The sequence below is a fragment of the Mauremys reevesii genome, linkage group 2 (genome assembly GCF_016161935.1).
Source record: "Mauremys reevesii isolate NIE-2019 linkage group 2, ASM1616193v1, whole genome shotgun sequence".
Classification (NCBI taxonomy): Eukaryota; Metazoa; Chordata; order Testudines; family Geoemydidae; genus Mauremys; species Mauremys reevesii.
Genome location: NC_052624.1, coordinates 52,316,909 through 52,336,662, shown reverse-complemented (window position 1 = coordinate 52,336,662; position 19,754 = coordinate 52,316,909). Strand labels below are relative to the sequence as shown.

General features: G+C 42.1%; 1 protein-coding gene across 14 annotated transcripts in view; it reads left to right on the top strand.

The window, feature by feature from the left end:
- The window catches only part of THSD7A (thrombospondin type 1 domain containing 7A), a 556,843-nt gene that overhangs the window by 102,310 nt on the left and 434,779 nt on the right, over positions 1-19,754 (top strand). For all 14 annotated transcript variants that reach the window (XM_039524530.1, XM_039524529.1, XM_039524540.1 and 11 more), the window contains one exon: positions 17,567-17,701. The gene's annotated coding sequence lies outside the window, so the exon portion shown is untranslated. The remainder of the gene's footprint in view (positions 1-17,566; positions 17,702-19,754) is intronic.

The following is a 19,754-nucleotide window of genomic DNA, read 5'->3' as shown; positions in this document are numbered from 1 at the left end:
CTCGTACTTCTTTAACTTGCTGGCAAGAATACTGTGGGAGACCGTATCAAAAGCTTTGCTAAAGTCAAGGATTAACATGTCCACTGCTTTCCCCTCCATCCACAAAGCCAGTTATCTCATCATAGAAGGCAAATGCAGTCCTAGGATGTAGCAGGTGAGGTATTTCAAGTAGAGACAGGGAAGCATTAGTGCCATTATACAAGGCACTGGTGAGACCTCATCTGGAATACTGCAGGCAGTTCTTGTATCCCGTGTTTACGAAAGATGAATTCAAACTGGAACGGGTGCAGAGAAGGGCTACTAGGATAATCCAAGCAATGGAAAACCTACCTTATGAGAGGAGACTCAAAGAGCTTGGCTTGTTTAGCCTAACAAAAAGAAGGCTGAGGGAAGATGTGATTGCTCTCTATAAATACATCAGAGGAATAAATACCAGGGAGGGAGTTATTTAAGTTACATGCCAATGTGGACACAAGAACAAATTGATATAAAGTGGCCATCAACAAGTTTAAGCTCGAAATTAGTGCATGGGCAGCAGGTATTAAAGACCAGGGCTGGCTAAGCCTCCTCCGACCCAGGCTGTGGACCCGCCCATGTTCCCTGGGAGCTCCCCAGTGTATATTAAATTAATGTTCCTCTTTAAAAGTTTTCTAAGTAATATAAATTAATAAAATGGGCATTTTTCTATAGAAAATGTTAGATTTACTTACAGCATATAGACTATTGAAAATCTAAAGCATGTTTATGGTAATAGCCATATATATAGTAGCTGACTGTTTATTTAAATTGTTGAGTGGTGTATATTATTACAGGCATTGTCCCATGAATGAAAACTAATAACAGAAACAGTCTTTTCTTTTAAAATATCTGTGTTTTTAAAATATCTGAACAGTATTCTGCATTTGATAGGTTTAAAGTGACAGCTGCTGGTATTTCCTGTTTAGTAATGTCTTTGGTTAGATCAGTTTTCTTTAAGAGAAATAACTCAGTTTATGTGAATAAACCTTTTTGTCTAATATTGTTCTAAATCAGGCCTCTTCACTACATGGTTTTAAATACAAGTATGTTTAATAACATTGAAGCTAGGAATGGAAAAGATTTATATATATATATCTTTTCCATTCCTAACTTCAGTGTTATTAAATGTACTTGTGTGTATATATATAGTATCCCTTTGCCACTATAGGTTCATTTTTGCCTGTATTTTTAGTATTTGTTTTATATTCCTTTTCTGTTTCTTACAGAAGGGGGAAGGGAAGGGACATGTTTCCACTACCCTTTGCACTGTTCAGCAGAACTAGTTGATCACTGAAGTAAACCCAAACTGTACCCCTTATAAATGGTGTGGAGCTGCTTGTTCCCCTCTACCCTACTTAGTTTTGAAAGGTCATGTTGTAGGTTTCTGATGTCCAATTTATTTTTGGAGCTCCTGCTGGGTAGTACACTTTCACACCACCCCCAAACTGTGCCTGTACCTTATAAGCACAAGAGAGATTTTAAGAGGAATAGAAAATACTGCATATGTGTGTATGCAAGTGAGTTAATGTAGGGACTTACAATTTTTGCATTTCCTGACATCAGTTTTTTTTATGATCTTAGTATTGAACAAATTAAAATGTACATCGTGAGTTAACTTCCTAGCTACTGTATTCTCAAGAAAAATGAATCAAAATAAATGTCCAGAACTATTGTCTTAAGTTTTCACAAGATTCACCAGTGGAATTTGTAAGTTTCTTGTTGTAGAGCTGTTTGACTTGTGATCCTTAGAGATTCATTTTAACCACCATAAATACACCTAAAAAGAGAGATGCCCTCATAGAGTTATCTGTTTATGTTCTGGACAGTAGGCAGGGTGTTGTGTTTTTTCTTTTTCTTTTTTTTCTTCCCCTGAGGCCAGAATTCAGTTTTCACCAAGTGTGATAGCCAGTAACTGTTTCTGACAGGTTAGATACTCAATTCATTTTATTTTCACCTAAACCAAGGTTCTTTAAGTTAATATTTTAATGAAATAAGTGACAGTTGTATGAAAACTGACTGTTTTGCTTTATTTAGTATGTGGCATCCTAAGTTTGTCTTTTAATAGTAAATAGAGATTCACACTAGAAAAGGTAAACATGTACAAGCCTAGATGAGTATTATAACATTACTATTTTTTATTACAGAAAATTGTGAATATTGGCTATATCATTGTGGAAAAACACTTTTTAAAACTAAATTCTTCTGGGAAGCAAACAAACATTAATTCACTTCAACAAGGATATCATTCCTTCATAACAAAAAACATATTAAATTCTAACTTGTTGTCTTCCTGTAGGCATTTCAGTGTGTGGTCTAATTAATTTCTAATCTCCTCAAAACCAGGCCATAGCTTTCAATATGCTTTCTACAGTTCTGAGTACTTTGATGTTCCACAAACAATAAATAGTATTAATCAGCTCTCGTCTCTTACTATGTGAGTGAGAGACAGTGCAAAAAGCAAGTCCGTTAGAAGATATTTCAGAAAGCGATTGCATGTAGCTTCTACTTTTCATGTGGAAATGTCTGATTTTGCACAACATGGTTATATTCTGGGTGTCATAACAGTAAGGCAAAGCATTCCATTCCAGGAATATGGGAATAGTCATACTAGATCAGATCAGAGGTCACTATAGTCCAGTATAGTGTCTTTGGCAGTGGCCGGTACCAGATGCATCAATGAAAGCTCCAAGAAACCCCATTATGGCTGGCTTGTGCTTAACGATGTGTTTTCCTGTTACAAACACAGTTGGGTACTAGATAATAATCTCAAGTACTATCTGTTTCTGCCAGTCCATGGCAATTTCATATTTTATTCTCTGGTGTTTGACAAGTAATGACACAAATGGGGAGAAATGTGTGTCTGAATGAGCAAAGTAGTAATTCCTGAGTCTTTCACACATGCCCACTAGCCACTTCTTGGTATTAAGAAGTCTAACCAATGTCTGAGTTTCAGAGTGCTGGCTGTGTTAGTCTGTATCAGCAAAAAGAACGAGGAGTACTTGTGGCACCTTAGAGAGTAACACATTTATTTGGGCATAAGCTTTCATGGGCTAAAGCCCACTTCATCAGATGCATGCAGTGGAAAACACATTACATCCTATCCTGAAGGATGATCCCTCACTCCCATAGATCTTGGGAGTCAGGCCAGTCCTTGCTTACAGACAGCCCCCCAACCTGAAGCAAATACTCACCAGCCACCACACACCACACAACAAAAACACTAAACCAGAAGCCTATCCTTGCAACAAAGCCCGTTGCCAGCTCTGTCCACATGTCTATTCAAGGGACACCATCATAGGACCTAATCACATCAGCCACGCCATCAGGGGCTCATTCACCTGCACATCTACCAATGTGATATATGCCATCATGTGTGAGCAGTGCCCCTCTGCCATGTATGTTGGCCAAACCTGATTGTCTTTTGTCTCTAAGGTGCCACAAGTACTCCTTGTTTTTTCAATGTCTGAGTGAAGCTCTTTGAGCTCCAAATAAAAGATGCTAAATAAATGCCTATTGTTTTTACTTCATTACAATGCTGATGTCTGTAGGCCTTTTAGAGGCAGCATTACTGTCATGATAAATGGAATGAAAGACAGAATAATGCGTATTTAAGAACCACCAGTTATTAAAGACATCATTTATACAACAGGTAACATATTTTTATTGGACTGGACACAGTATGCCCCAGTGGGTGTACCCATTTTCTTCCAGTTTTATGCTGTCTCTTCACAATTATTATTTTCATGCCCCCACAGAATTCACATTAGTTTTAATAATTCCTGCAGTTAAATCCCTGTACGCTGCTTTGAAAATGTATTCTCAGTTTTGATTTAGAGGAAAGATAATTGCAGCTTACCTTCTAATAAACATGTTTTCCATAATTATGTATGTTTTATGTACAACCGTGTATAAAAAGTGTGCAACAATTTTACTACAAAGTTCTAAGTTTAGATATCTGAGGAAATATGAAGATGAAAATGTGCAATTTTTCTCAAAACATCTACATGAGGGGGAAGGTTAATTATATCCCATTGTTTAAAAAGTTAAGCCTTGTTTATTATGCTTCGTTTGGGCTTACATCATTATCTTAACATTCTGAATATGGACTCAAGGACAAAGTAAGGCATAAAAGTTTTCTTTCTAGTAACCACATGCTTGTATTTGAGTTGGTGAAAACTCGAAATTTCCCTTCCATTGGAAACTTTGAAGTTTCAGAGGACGTTTTGTTCTGTTTTGGCAGGAAAGGTGGCAATTTTGAAATATTACAGAAGGGAAATTCTAAAAAACTCATTTTAAAAACATTGAAATGTTTCATTTTGGAGTTTTTGAAAACAAAACTTTGAAATTCTGGAGTCTTTTTGGTTTTGAAATTATTTTAATTCGGATATTGTTCAGCTTTATTTGAACATGAAAATAAGATAAGCTCTCGGAATATTAAAAACTGGTTCTAGTTAGAGTAACTGCTGTTATAAATTTTTTTAAAAATAAAATAAACTAAAATATAAAATAAAAAAAAGCATTTTGCAGATAGATACCAGGGAGCTGGACAGCTCACCTGCCTACTAGAGGCTTGGCTGGCCAGCTAGCCTGCATGCCTTGTTTTCCATCACAAATTTGATGAAATCCACATGTTCCCGCAGAATGTATTGATTCTAGCGAATCAGTATTTTCCAATGGAAACATGTTCCACCAGAAAAGTTTTGACTGGCTGTAGCTAATATTGAGAAATCCCAAAGGGCCAGTCCAGTTTGAAATCAATGAGACTCCAATGAGAAAGCTAAGCCCTTGAACATTATTTCTAAATGTCAGGCCGAGATTACCTGAGGCAGTGCTATCTCCTTATGAGCACTTCTGATATAATTTGGCTGTAGAGTCAGTTTAACTGTCCCAGGGAAGATTACCCTGTGCCAGTGGTGTAGATATGACAAAAAAGCTCTTACCCCCTCATCCCCATCATCTGATGCTCAGTTAGCAGGAAAAAGAAGGTATGGCCAGAGGATGTGCTTGTGCTATGCTGAGTTTTGGCTGTGTTTACAGCCTTTCATGGAACCTAGTGAAGCAAATATAGATTAGCTCTGGGGCTGCTCAAAGACAGCACAGGATGACTACCTTGCACAGACGACCTTAGGATCAGCATATTGCAAAGGTGTGCATTAAACGATCTTTGTGCATGTGCCCATGCACACCTACTCAACACTCTATTTAGCCATATTTCAATACCTAGCCCTTCTGTATCTCCTCAGTCACATTACTATTGTCAGATTTTAAGAGCATTAATTAACTGCAATAAATAATTGTACTTAATTTTAATTAGTGATCTGCCAGAATACTCCTGAAGGAAGAAGTTGGGATCCTGATACAAACTGCAGGATGGAACCACATTCTAATAGTAAATGTTTCTTAAGGCATATCTGTTTCAGCTATTTAAACTTAAAAAGTGAATGCATGGGTTTATGAGTCAGTGCAGAATCACTGTTCAGTCTCTAGAACCGTTTGCTGACCTTCTATCCTCCTTAGAATTGTATTGTGATATTTAATCACAGCTGCTGCCTTTGTAAATGTTATGAAATGAAGTCAAGAAAGAATGCAATGGCTTTTATTACCTTCCTTTTGGTGCATGGTGGCACCAAAACTGTGGGGATTATTTTAATGTCATTAGAATTAATTATCATATATTTGGTAAAAATAAATTGTGGTCCATGTCCTCAGTGAATTCCAAATTGTATTCAAATTGCAGTGCAATGACTGGTATTTTATAGAGAACAATCTCCGAGACTTTTACCATTTGTGCAAATCCCCTCAGGACTGTGTGGAATAAAGAACCATTAGCTAAATTCCTTCTGGAGTTCTTGCTCTTTCCTGAAGCCAGCCATTTAATGGCATCAAAATCAGATACAAAATAGACAAGATAACAGTCTGGAAACTGTAATGATGTGAGGAAATGAAAACGGATCAAAATTAAATATTTCACATCTTTATGATGTTGAAATGTGTGAAGGGATAAGGAAAAAGAGATGTAATGAAAGGCTTTGTATAAGTGTTAGTATAGTGGGTGGATGATTGCCCTTTTTCCTTGATCTACAGTGACCCTAAAAGTAATTGCAATGATGATGCATCTATACATTTTAACTCAAGTGTCAGTCAATGTTTGCCTGTCTGCTGGCTGTGCACAGCTCCAAACAAGAAAAAAGCTTGGAAGATCTCAGTGTTACCTTCTATGGGAAATCTCCCTCTATTTTTTACTTTCAAGATCCAGGAAAGGGGCATGTTTTGGCACCATTGATGTGAATCGGGGCTCTCCACAGAATGCCATAAACGCTGTCTGATAATATCAAAGGAATAAAAAAAGCTAAACTCAGAAGAAGAACCAAAATGCCACAGGAAAAATTGGATCAACAAAATCTCACTATGTTCTACCAATGTTCTGGCTTTTTTAGTAGCATTATATTTTGTCTGCACAGTATCTTTAACATGTTGTTTTCCTCTAAGTTTTTAACCACTTATTGAAAATGTCTTTGTCCTCTCCCCCACCCTTATTTCTTCCACTGAAGATAAATTGTTTTTCTGTGCAAAGAGGAATTTTTAAGAACAGTGGTGTTGTGAGTCGTAGTATTTCCCACTCTTATTACAGTATTGTTTAGAAGCACTTGGCTACTACAGCAGCTAGGGGCCATATGAAAACCAAATGAGGCCCCAGACAGCTAGGGATTGCAGTAGCACATTTAAAAACACTCTCACTGTACCACAGAATTTACAATCTAAAGCCCAAATCATGCAGTTGATTTGCTAATGTAGATCTGATTGCAGGATTTGAGTTCATGATCTTAGCCTGTTATGATGCATTTATGTTTTGGGAAATCTAGGGTGACCAGATGGCAAGAATAAAATATCAGGACACATAGGAGGGGGTTAACCACAGGCTCACAGCCCCCATCGGAGCCATGGGGGAGGGAGGCGCACAGTCCTAGGAAGGCACGAGTCAGGGGCGCACGGTCCTGGCTCTGGCCCCCAGGTTGGCGGGGTGCATGCCCCCAGCTCCAACCCCTGCAACAAGCCACGGGTCACTCGGGGGGTGCACAACCCCAGCTGTAGTCCCACCGCAAGTGTGGATCTGTTGGGGGCACATGGCCCAGGCTCCAGCCCCCGTGGCAAGTCGCAGGTTGGTCGGGGGTCACAAGCCCGGCATAGGCCGCCACCACAAGCCATGGGTCAGTCGGGGGCACACAGCCCCAGCCCCTGCCACAAGCCGCAGATTAGTCAGGGGTACACAGCCTTCGCTCTGCCCCCCGCTGCAAGCTGCAGGTCGGTCGGGGGGCACACGGCCCCGGCACCAGCCCCTGTTGCAAGCTGCAGATCACTCAGGGGCGCACAGCCCTGGCTCCGGCCCCTGCTGAAAAGAGGAGTCTCAGGGATGGGGCAGGGGTTTGGGGCATGGGAGGAGATTCGGAGTGTTGACTCCGGGAGGCAGTTTGGGTGCAAGTGGGGGGTGCGGGTTGGGGTGTTGAAGGGGATGCAGGCTCTGGGTGGGGCTTACCTCAGGCGGCTCCCTGCAAGTGGCGCCATCTCCCTCTGGGTCCTAGGTGGAGGTCCAGCCATGCGGCTGTGTGCGCTGCCTCGCCTACAGGTGCTACCCCCACAGCTTCCATTGGCCACGGTTCCAGGCTAATGGGAGCTGTGGAGGAGGTGCTCATGGTGGGGGCAACATGCAGAGCCCCCCGGCCATCCCTGCACCTAGCATCCAGAGGGAGCTGTCACTTCTGGGGAGCTGCGTGGAGCCAGGTAGGGAGCCTGCCAGTCCTGCACCAACCGGATGCCTGGCAAGCAACCCTACAATATCGGGACAAATGGCATCCTGATCGTCCATTGGTTGGGATGCAGGACAAAGAGTTAAATACTGGGAAAGTCCCAATTTTATTGGGACATCTGGTCACGCTAGGGAAATCATACTACTCCCATAGTACATTTAGGGTATGTCTGTGATGCAGCTGGGCAGTGCAGCTGCAGCATGTGTAGACCTACCCATGCTAGCTTTGATCAAGCTTTTTTTTTTTCCCCCCCCAAAGAGTGGCTTCTGTGGCATGGACAGCAGCAGAGGCTAGTTGCCTGAGTAGATTCCCTGGATCCAAGATGGAATTTTATTTTGGTGGCTAGCCCCTGCCCACCGCCTCTGCTGCAGAGGCTATGCTACTGTTCTTAACAAGCTAGCTCAGTCGTAGTTATCTTAGTGCAGCCTACGCATGCTGCACTCACACCTTTTATTGAAGTGTGGACACCCCCCCAAACCCTGGGGTTATAGTGCTAGATGGAATTGCAAGCAGAACATTGGAGATAAGTGTAAATATAGAATGAGACACAAGTAATGAGAAAAAGGACCCAGGAAATGTGTATGAGCTAGTAGCATATCCCAGGCACTTAGTTACAAGACTGGATTAAATATGAGGAATTAAGAGATGAATTCCTGCTTTGACTATCTTCTTTGATTTATTAACTCATTCTTCCGTTTACTGTAGGTTGATTACAATTTTATTTTTCATTATCAAACAAATGACACAGATTCAGTTTCTAAATACTTACAGACTCACTGTGTAGCAGTCCCAGATGTGCTGAAAGTGCTTCTAACTAAATTACTATTTAGACCCAGAATAAGAAAAGAGGAAAAAGGAAAAGTTCTAGCCTCTCAAAAATGCTGTGATATTGTGTGTGTGTGTGGTATATTGTTTAAAATTGTAATTTCCTTTAAGGAATATTAGTTATGGTAATCTGTGAATTATATAAACCATGCATTGCTCCATAGAAAAAGAGCATTAATAGATGTAGTAACCTAGGAATATTCACGTTTCATTATCACATTCTCAAATGCATAAACGTGAATAAATTCAGACTGACTTTAAATCGGAAACTGTCAGTGTGTTTTGTGTAGGAATTGCAGAACATGTGGCAGGTAAGAATGTATAATCCATGGGACTGTTGGTAATACCTGTAACATGAAACTAGAGATTTTCAAAATAAGCTTTTAGAAAACCAAGAAGGAATATAAAGAAAACAGACGTGAAAAATTAAAACAACAACCCAACATTTATTTTGAAAACAAATATCTATCAGCCACTGAAAGTCAAGGCTATTATAGATGTCAAGTATATGGTACTACCATAAAAAATAGCTACAAAATACTGGTGGTTCTAAACAAAATCAGTTGCCAATAGATTGATTTGGTCTACTGCTTTAATTATAGGTTTAGGAATTGGGATTTCCTGAGTTCTAGTCCTAGAGCTGACACTGACTCTGTCTTTGCCCTAGGCAAGTCATTGTAGAGAGCACTTAACTATCTTCTAGGACTGCTGTGACTAATAATTAAATAACATTTATAAAGCGTTTTGAACATGAAGTGTGTTATATATGTGGCTAATTATCAACAGTGGCTAGAAAATGAAAATCCTTTTCCATTAACAGCTTTGAAATTTTGAAATTTTTGTCAGTCTCAAATCTGGACCAAAAAATCAAAAAGACTTTTTTTTTTCATGGAAAGGGATAGAAAAAATTCCAATTCATAGAATCATAGAATTCAAGATCAGAAGGGACCATTATGATCATTTAGTCTGACCTCCTGCAAGATGCAGGCCACATAAGCCGATCCACCCACTCCTGAACTAATTCTCTCCCTTGACTCTGCTGTTGAATGCTCCAAATCATGATTTAAAGACTTCAAGAAGCAGCTAATCCACCAGCAAGCGACCCCTGCCCCATGCTTCGGAGGAAGGCGAAAAACCTCCAGGGCCACTGCCAATCTACCCTGGAGGAAAATTCCTTCCCGACCCCAAATATGGCGATCAGCTGAACCCCGAGCATGTGGGCAAGACTCTCCAGCCAGACCCTCTGGAAAAGGCTAACAATATCCCAACATTGACCCTTTGTACTAATTACCAGTGTGGCACGTTATTGACCTATTGACTAAACCCGTTATCCTATCATACCATCCCCTCCATAAACTTATCCAGCTTAATCTTAAAGTCATGGAGGTCCTTCGCCCCCACTGTTTCCCTCGGTAGGCTGTTCCAGAATTGCACTCCTCTGATGGTTAGAAACCTTCGTCTAATTTCAAGCCTAAATTTCCTGACTGACAGTTTATATCCGTTTGTCCTCGTGTCCACATTAGCACTGAGCTGAAATAATTCCTCTCTTTCCCTGGTATTTATCCCTCTGATATATTTAAAGAGTGCAATCATATCTCCTCTTATCCTTCTTTTGGTTAAGGAAAACAAACCGAGCTCCTCAAGTCTCCTTTCATACGACAGGCTTTCCATTCCTCGGATCATTCTAGTGGCCCTTCTTTGTACCCGTTCCAGTTTGAATTCATCCTTCTTAAACATGGGAGACCAAAACTGCACACACTACTCCAAATGAGGTCTCACCAACGCCTTATATAACGGGACTAGCACCTCCTTATCTCTACTAGAAATACCTCGCCTTTAGTTCAGAGGAACTAAAACAATTTTTTTTTTTTGCTTTCTTACTGTCTACCTAGCTGGCAGGTGGGCAGGCAGGCCCACTAGCTGGCTGGCTGGCCAGCTTCCTAGCTGCTTGGGAACTTGCTGCCTAGGAGCTGGCTGTCCAGGGAGCTGGCCACGTAGGCTACCAGGTAGCTTAGGGAGTCAGCTTGGCATAGGAATGGGACAGTCCAAAGATCTGGCTGCCTGGCTCCCCAAGAAGCCTGTAGAACTATGACTGTATGGAAACTCCATTTTTTGTCAGAAAATTTATGACCAGCTCTAATTGTTTTGATCCTGGGAGCAATAACAATAAATAGTGTATTAAGGAGGTTTGGGTTTTTAAAAAAACAAAAGAAAACAAAAACCAAAAAAACTCACTAGACATTTGCTCAAGATATTACCATTTTCTGAAGTAAAATGCTTCAGTGCTAACTTTATTTAGTGTATTTGACTTTAAACAGTGTTTGTTGCATTCAGTGAAGGGGGATGTATAAGAGAGTGGGAAGGGGTGGGTTTACAGGAATTGGAGGGCAAAACAAATGTATTGCATTTTTTTATATGTAAGAATTTTACCTAAATTCATCATGCCACCCAATAACGAGTAAAAATAAAGATATGTAAGAGCAAATGTTAATATTCTATCACTCTCTTCTAATATATACATTCAAAATGTATGATTCCATTTTTGAATGTCTTGGGAGGCATTTCTTTTAGCCGAAAAGCCTTTCAGTTTTCTAAAATATTTAAGTATATATTTAGTGTTTTTATTATTTTCAAGAGAAGGGTTTGCAGCAAATTCACTGATGTGAAACATTAATAATAGGCAACACTTTAAAAGGTTTGTGGCTGCATATGGGGGTCTTCCTGTGTCAAATATGAAAATAGGAATGTTTATTCTCATATATAGATTAATTGGCAGTGTATCAAGACTCAAAGGGTAGGATAGGGAGAGGGCTGGATTCTGCCACCTTTACCCTCTCTGAGGAGTACTTTACTCCATGAGAGAGGAAACTTGGCCCCCTGTGACTAGAAGGACGCTACTTCCAAGAGGTTTGTTCTCTCAGTTTAATTTGTTTTCTGGGCTTTCTTCTTTTAGTGACTCTGAGAATCATCTGTTTAGGTCCCTCTGTGGAAAGTTGGCTTCTCTTAGTGATCATTCATCTGTTAGCTTTAAATATGTCTCAATTTATTATTCTATTTTGTTTGCTCCTGTCATTCTAATTTCAACATGATTGTAGATTCTTTAGATAAATGATAATACTACAGTAAGTAACACGCCATTGGGTTTGAGGCTCCTGTTTAGACTGAATGCTCTGTTAGAGGAGCCATTGATCATTGGTGGTGGTCCAAACTAGCTCTCTTCCTTCCCTTAAATTGACTCTCTCCATTTGTTCTTTCCATGAACCAAGAACTTTAAGTTCTTTTTTTATTTTTTTTTAAAAGTGACCCAAATCTGCGTTACTTCTTAACTGTGCAGCCCCAATGACATTAATGGCATTGCAAGTGGGTAATGGAAACACAATTTTGGCTTATTGGCTTGTGCAAAAAGAGATTCTCCACTTTTAAATACTACTGTCATTTGAGGCCTAAATATGAATTATTTGTCAGAAGGCTGAATGTTGAAGCTGTGCAAAGGGATCTTAGGAAGGGTCAGATCCTTGGCCTTTCATGTTTTGTTTGCTCTCTAGTATCCCATGTTTATTGGGGATGGAAAAACCCCATGAAAAGAAGTAGTTACTGACCATGAACTGTATCTGATTTTCAAATGTTAATTCATACGTTTAGCTTTATTTGTAAATGTCAAGAATAGTCGATCCATCATCTAGCTGAACTTATTAGGATTGCTGTCATTAAGGGCTTGTCAGCATTTTATTATAAACTCCATTCTTCAAGTTTATAAAAACTTGCTTCAAGCTGAAACTTGGCATGTCAAAACTCAACCCCAAAGTAAATTTTCTTGGTCAAATTTGGCTTACATTTAATTTGTAATTTGAAAGTGTTGAGAGCAAACAAAATAGATATGTCATCTGACTTTTCCTCTGTACCTATTACTCAAAAATAGTATGCTCTCTTCCTACATCCAAGTCATTAAATAAATACAGAGCTATACCTATCTCATAGAACTGAAAGGTCATCAAGTCCAGCCCCCTGTCTTCACTAGCAGGACCAAGTACTGATTTTGCCCCAGATCCCTAAGTGGCCCCTTCAAGAATTGAACTCACAACCTTGGGTTTAGCAGGTCAGTGCTCTAGCCACTGAGCTATCCCTCCCTTCTCAGAACAGATCCCTGTGGAACCCCAATTCCTTCCAATCTGGTGACATTCCATTAAGAGTTACTCTTTGTGGTTGTTTAACCAATTATGCATCCACTTAATAATAATTCTGCCAAGCCCACATTCCTTTAGCTTATCAGAATGTCATGAGACTGTGTCAAAAGCCTTGCTGAAGTCCATATATATTATGTCCACCTTATTTCCCCCATCCAGCAAATCAGTTACCCTGTTGAAGAAAGAATTCCACTTCCCCTCTCACTGCTCTCTTGCTGGATCACAGTAGGGAAGGAGCAACAGCAATGGCAGAAGAGGCGAGGGGCCCAGTGCTTGTGTTAGTTTCCCCCAGCCCGTGCTCCCATCTTGCCACAAGAGAGCCGGCTCCCTCAAACCTAGGTTTTCCACAGCTGTCCAACTCCCTCATAGATACCCTGCCACAGACACTTTGCCCCCTAAGAAAGCTCTTCAGACCCCAACTTAACCCTAACCTCCTTAAATAGTACCCTCCCAAGTGCCTGTAGACACTCCATTCAGCCAAAGCTTCCCACCCTGCTAATCAGTCACCTTTCAACAGTTCGACTCTCTTCACCACCCCTTTCATCTACTTAGCACTCCAGACATTCCAGCTAGCATTATCTAGCACCTCTCCATCCACACCTCTTAACCCTCATTTGTACAGTAGCAGCCTACCTGACTCCTTCCTATCCCAGCCTCAGCTGCCAAGTTTTGTGCAGTTCCAGGCCCTATCCCTGTCGCTGGTTGGGGCAAGGTGTATTGACCAAAAATTGAAGCTTATGGGTTTGTGGAAATGTATTACAAATATGCACATTACTTAATTACATAATTTGCATGAAATGTCACACATGGAGCTCTACAAAACCAGGCAGCTATGTATGAATATGCTTATTGTCATAAACAGTTAGTTAAGGGTTAAGGTTTTTGTCTACCTGTAAAGGGTTAACAAGCAGTACCTGTGGACACCTGACCAGAGGACCAATGAGGGACAAGATATTTTCAAATCCCTGTGGAGGGAAGTTTTTTTCCTGTTCTTTGTTGTAGAGAGTCTCTCTTGGGAATTAAGAGAGTCCAGACATCTTAATCAAGTCCTCCCAGGTTTCTGCAATAAATTCTTCTATTCTAGCTAGTGAGTATTAGCAAGGAACTAGTATTCTTATACTTTTATTTCTGTATTTGCAATTCTGTGTTTTGCTGTAGAATTTCTTTAAGTCTGTACTGTTATTGCTGTTACTGAGAAAGAAAGGAGGGGGAATTCTCTCCAGAGATTGATAAGTTTAGACCCTGTATATTGTTCCATCTTGGTTACAGAGACAGTGACTTTCTTTTATTTTTTAATAAATCTTTTCTGTAAAGGACTTGGTTAATCTTTCTTTGGGTGGATTCTCAGGGAAAGGGGAGGGGGAGGCATCCCTCTGTAGTTAGATCCCGGTATCTCTCCTAGGAAAAGGGAGGGGGGAGGAAGCAGGGGGGAATGGTTTATTTCTCCTGGGTGTAAGAACTCCATAGATTTGGGGCTCTTGGGATCCCCAAGGATTTTGGGGAAGGACTGTGTCCCAATCCACGTACCTGATTGGGTGGTGGCAGCTTTTACCAGATCTAAACTAGGATTTTTAGTTTAGAGGGAAACCAGTGCAGGTCCCCATTTTGGAACCCAACATCTCTAAGTGGGGGTGAGACCTATGAGGTGGGGGTGAGACCTATGACACTTATTTTATTAAATACACATTTCCACTGATACCATAAGCCATAATGCCTCCTGTAGATTTGATCATGTTACTATGCTACAGAATTAAGGACTCTTAAAAGTATGTACTGTCACAATATGTCGGATAATTTGTGGATTAAGTAGTAGATAGGATTTCCTCATATGCTTTTGCAGAGTTTTTGTTCCTTTTTTTTTTCTTTTTGACTCCCATGATCTTGTGTGACTTACTGATAGCAATAGAGATTGCGAAATTGACTAATTGCTGATTCAAAGGGATCTTTGTGGGCACACTGTTGCATCCACACAGAGTCCCATTAAGGTCAGTCCGTTTTCTGGACCAGTGCCTATTTGAGCAATGACCCATAAATTTGGGCTAAGGGTTTTTCTATCTCATTTGAATAACTGTATAGTTTGAATGAATGCATTATAAATTATCTCAATGACAGATATTGATCCTTTACAGCAGTGGTGCACAAATTTTTTCCTCGTGCCCCCCATTACTCCTGTCTGCAGCCCCCCCACACACACCCCAGAGCTAAGGCCAGGAGAGAGGCCATGTCTCTGGGAGCAGAGGATGCAGACAAGGGTAAGGGGTGGGAGCAGAGCCAAGTCCAGAGGCTGGCGCCCCGGCTCCAAGGTTGGCAGCCCTGACCAGAAGTGGAGCCCAGGGAGTGGGACTGGCAGCTGGGGCTGGGTGGGGCTCTCTCCCTGCCCCTGTCGGGGCTGGCCCAGGCTCCAGCCATGCTCCCCTGAACATTCCTCTGCACCCTCCTAGTGCATAATGGAGGTACGGCAAGGAAAGCCATGTCTTGCTCCTGCAAGATCTTGCAAAGTGTACAGCAGGGCAGGGCCGGTGCAACCCATTAGGCGACCTAGGCAGTTGCTTAGGGCACTGGCATTTGGGGGACAGCATTTCGGGTCCTGCCATGATGGCCGGATCTTAGGCCGCCCCGGTCATCGTCGGCATTTAGGTGGAGGGACCCAGGGCAGGGGGGACGCGGGGAGGGCCGCGTGCAGCAAGTAAGGGGGGACGCAGCATGCAGGGGAACCACTCCCTGCCCCAACTCACCTCTGCTCTGCCTCCTCCCTGACCACGCCATCACTGCTCCACTTCTCCCGCCTCCCAGGCTAGCGGTGCCAATCAGCTGTTTGGCGCCGCAAGCCTGGGAGGGAGAGAAGTGGAGCCGCGATGGTGTGCTTGGGGAGGAGGCGGAGCAGAGGTGAGCTGGGACAGGGAGCTGTTGCACAGCTCCCCGGGCTGGGGGGAGCTGCTGCATGGGGGGCGGGTGTGCCAAGTTGCCACAGGGCTTGGGGGGGGGGGCGGGCGCAAGGTGGAAGTTTTGCCTAGGGCGTGAAACATCCTTGCACCCGCCCTGCGGCAGGGAGTGTAAGATTGTAACTCCAACATAAGCGTGATAAGAAGCTACTTATTGGCATAAATAAGGTTGAGCTTTAGGCTAAGTTAAGCTCTTCTACACTGAGCTGAAGCAGTTTTTCTGCTCCTTGCATATCCAGTCTTTTACTTTCAAGAGCGCAGGCTAAAATAGAGGTGACATATGGGTTGAGAATAGCCACTTTTGAGGAAGTATAGGCAGAGGCAGAGATTTGCTTGATGTAGCAGAGATTGGGGGCACCCAGGGAGGTGGTTATGGCTCCCTGATTCTAAACTGGACCCAGTGTAGGATTAGAGCAGAGTGAGATCTACTGTAATCTGTGCCAGCTGGTGTATGGTTCCTGCTGAGGATAGCTATCTTCCAACCCTGGATTCCTCCCCTCATCACTGGGTGCTATGGGCAAGAGTGGCATAAGAGCGAGATACACATGTTGTGGGCTTTCCCACACTGGGAGAATTTTCAGCAGGGGCAATCGGGCCAGATTCCATCAGTGTGTCACAGAGGGGGTGGAGCGGAGGAGAATGTTAGCAAATATATGAGACACATAGGTATACTTTTCCCTCTTTGTCTTGGCTACTGGTCCTAGCTAGGAATAACTTGATGGTCTCACAACTGCCCCATATAAATGCATGATCAGGTTACCATTTCACTTCTGCTCATCCTTTTTTACTGATACTCTGTACCTAATATGTGCTGGGTTAAGTTTGTAATGGTTGGCCGTATGAATTGTGTTTCTCCCATCTGCAGATGGGACTTTATTAATATTTAGCAGCAGGAAAGGCTTTGTGCTAATTTATTTGGGGACAGTTAAGGAAGGAGGAGAGATGATGGATCATTCTATATAAACGAAATATAAAAATGCAGACTGAAAAAGCAAAAGTCTGCTTCAATTTATCTTGAAAAATATGGGATCAGATCAGAACATGATTCAGACGAATGTCAATTTAAATTAGAACTTTCAGGCTATGGCAAGTAATGTGATCAGATGGCATAAGGGGAAAAAAAGGGGAATAAAAGGTTCAAAACAGTTGTCTGGCAACAATTTTTCACACAAACAATAAAAAATGTGCGGCATGACCTCCCAGGCATTATTGTGCTATGCAAGTTTAAATACTAAGTCGTTCAGGAAAATTACATACTGTCCTGAGGCATACAGGGCAAAATGGGCCTGGAAAGAGGGTCAGTGAATTTATCTCCCTGCCTTAAAACTTGCTTATGCACATATGTTGGAAATATTGATTTCAAAAAGCTAAATTCATTATTGGGTTGTGCATGATTTACATGGAGAGTCACCATACTATACCAATAGGCCAAATCAGGGGCGGCTCCAGGCCCCAGCATGCCAAGCGCGTGCTTGGGGCGGCAAGCCGCGGGGGGCGCTCTGCCGGTGCCGTGAGTGCGGCAGGCAGGCTGCCCTCGGTGGCTTGCCTGCGGAGGGTCTGCTGGTCCCGCGGCTTCGGAGGAGGACCTGCGGGAGGTCCTCCGAAGCCGCGGGACCAGCAGACCCTCCGCAGGCAAGCCGCCGAAGGCAGCCTGCCTGTCGTGCTTGGGGCGGCAAAATGCCTAGAGCTGCCCCTGGTCCAAATACTCTTTTGTTTTAGTGAATGATCAGGAGGAACATTTGAAGGTATCTTGTTAAAATCTTGCCTTTTCTATTTATCTTTTCATTTACAGGTTGTTGCTGAAATTGTTACTCTGGGGTTGGCTGACTTCTTGCTCATGTACTTCTGTCCCAGCATGCAGTGGAATAGTGACATCTGTATCACAGCTGCTCAGCACTGGAGAATAGAATCTTCTTATGATAAAAAGGTATGTTATCTCTCTCTCTCTCTCTCTCTTTTTTTTAAATGGAACAGATCTATATGGAATGCTAGCTTTATATCTTTCATGTCCTGAAAAATCTAAAATATTTTTGAGTTCTAGTAGCAAGAACTTGTTCTTAACTGGTAGGACTGTAACTATACTTGTGAACGCTGCTTTGCATAAGCCAATCTTTATGTAGGGGGTAAAGGAAGTAACATAACATGATTGTTGCTTGGAGTAGGAAAAGTTTAAATTGGTGTGTCAATTAAACTTGGAACTTCAGAGTGTTACAGGTTTATGGTTTTGCTCCATATGTCTGATGATTAGGAGAGACCTTCCCCAGAGGAGACACAGCTAATTTACCATTGTGCATTTGAGTTGTCTTAACACAAAAATTGATCACATAGCTGTGCAATTCATTACATATATATGCCTGCATCACTTGCCCATTAACCATCTTCTAGAGACTTATTCTAAAATCAGAAATCCTCAGCTGTTTCAAACAGTTGTTATTTAAATAAATTGCCAGATAAATGTTTCCCTCTTCTTCCCCCCATCATGTGGAATTTATACCCCAAATTGCCCATACCCACGGCCTGGTGGGCAAGATTCATCTCTGGCCCAGTGACAGTTCTTCATGCTTAAAAAAAATATCATGGCTTTAAAGTCCATTATCTTATGACTCTGCAGGGCTAGAGATGTGAACTTGGGGCGTGGGTTTTTTAATGGGACCCAATTTCTACTCAGGATAACAAATCTTAAAGTCAATGATATTTTTATGTGGAGAAACTATTCAAGTCATTAGTAGGTTTGTTCTACATTTGTCAGTTTGCATTTTTTCTTTCCCAATGAGCCTGGCAGAGTTGCACTCTTGGTAGCTTAGGTACCTGTTCTTTATAGGCAGTAGGCTACAAGAAATATACCCAATAATAAAAATTAAACCAATATGGGACTCGATGCAGGAATTATTGGATAACCTTTTCTAGCCTTTATTATGGGGGTTGTCAGGCAAGATGATAGTTATGGCTTATAATTGGGCTTGGCAGGATTTGCTTTAAATCAATAGATGTCAGTCATTGCCGATTTTAGCTGACACACTGAAATGGGTGGGAAAAAAATATCCATTGGTGTGCATGCAGCCTCCCCCAGCAACTTGTGCCTGCAGGGATCGGGTCTCGCTGTCCCAGCAGTGGTGCAGGGAGGCCTCTGCAGCCCTGCTGCCATGGGAGTGGGAGAGTGGGGCTGTGACAGTGGAGCAGTAGCCATCTCACCGCGCTGCTGCAGGGCAGGAGAGACTGGATCCCCGGAGGCACCAGGTGCAGGGCAAGCTGTGGCACAGCAAAGATCCCCAACTGGGGTCCACAAGTAGGATGACGAGCTTCCGGCCATGGGGGAGGCCACCCCACTGCTGACTGTCTCCATCACCAGCCCCATAGCAATGCAGGGAGCCCTCTGCAGCTCTGCTATCACAGTCCCACTCACCAGTCTGGAGTGTGGGGGCCATCCTGGGGCAGGAACTGTTTAGCAGTTGGGTGTCTTCCCTCATGGCTGGGGGCTGCTCCTTCTCACTGCCATGGCCAGGCGTCTCTGCTCAATTAGGCCAGAAATGCAACTTGCATCTAAGTGTCTTGGGCCCTTTAGCCAAACAGAGCCCCCTGCAGCCCCACCGTCAGCACTGCCCTAACTTCAACCCAACCCCTCCCTCCCTTAATTTCCATAACTGTAAAAATAAATATAGTTAAAATTATAAAAAGAAAAATGGATGTTAATAGTCAAAATACAAAATAAAATAAAATTGAATTCTGCCAAATCCATCTATAATATTCTGGTTTATAATCTATGATCATTTAAAAAAAAAAACCCTCTCAAACATTCCTAAAATTGTGTTCTGTAAAATATTTCACACGTGCAGAATATATGATGATATGTAGGTATCACTGGCTTGTGTCTGTGATTATAGGCATATTCTTCAGTTGTTCCAAATTCACGACAGCTAAACCTTTATTGCCCCTCACACATACAGTCTATATGTATAAGTGTTTGGCACATAACCTTCTGT